Below are 689 nucleotides of genomic sequence, written 5' to 3' on the forward strand. Positions count from 1 at the left end.
TTCATATCTAACAACCGGTGCAAAAACTTCATCGTAATTGACGCCATATTTCTGTGAGCATCCTCTCACCACTAAACGAGCTTTGTATTTTTCAATGTCACCATTAGTTTTAAACTTCTTTTTAAAAATCCAACGGTTTGAAATTACATGCATGTCATTTGTGCGAGGCACTAAAATCCAGGTCTTATTGGTTTCCAATGATTGAATTTCTTTGCTAATTGCGTCGGTCCATTTATCGCAGTCTTTGCTAGACAATGCCTCCTCAAGAGTTAATGGTTCAACATATGCAACACATAATTCAGCTACTGGTATTACTGAGAGGGATTTGTGCTTTAATTGCACTTCTTGTTGATATGGATTCTTGTTAATATTGGAGATTTATGACTTCTGTGATTTCACATTTTGTTGCACCTCTTGTGTCTTTGTATTATCACCGTCATCAACGCGATTATTTATATCGCATTTTTCATACACCTCGTTGACTGTAGCAGGTGTTTCATTAAATATGACATCACGACGAATAATCACCCTTCTATTTATAGGCTCGTACACCCTGTAAGCTTTACTACCTTCGTTGTAGCCGACCATAATGCCTTTAAACGAGTTCTTTTCCCATTTTGTACGCTGCTCCTTTGGAATATGAACATACACATCACTACCAAAAACACGGAGGTGTGCCACTGAGGGTT

Source organism: Teleopsis dalmanni, chromosome 2 (assembly GCF_002237135.1).
Source record: "Teleopsis dalmanni isolate 2A chromosome 2, ASM223713v2, whole genome shotgun sequence".
NCBI classification, from domain to species: Eukaryota; Metazoa; Arthropoda; class Insecta; order Diptera; family Diopsidae; genus Teleopsis; species Teleopsis dalmanni.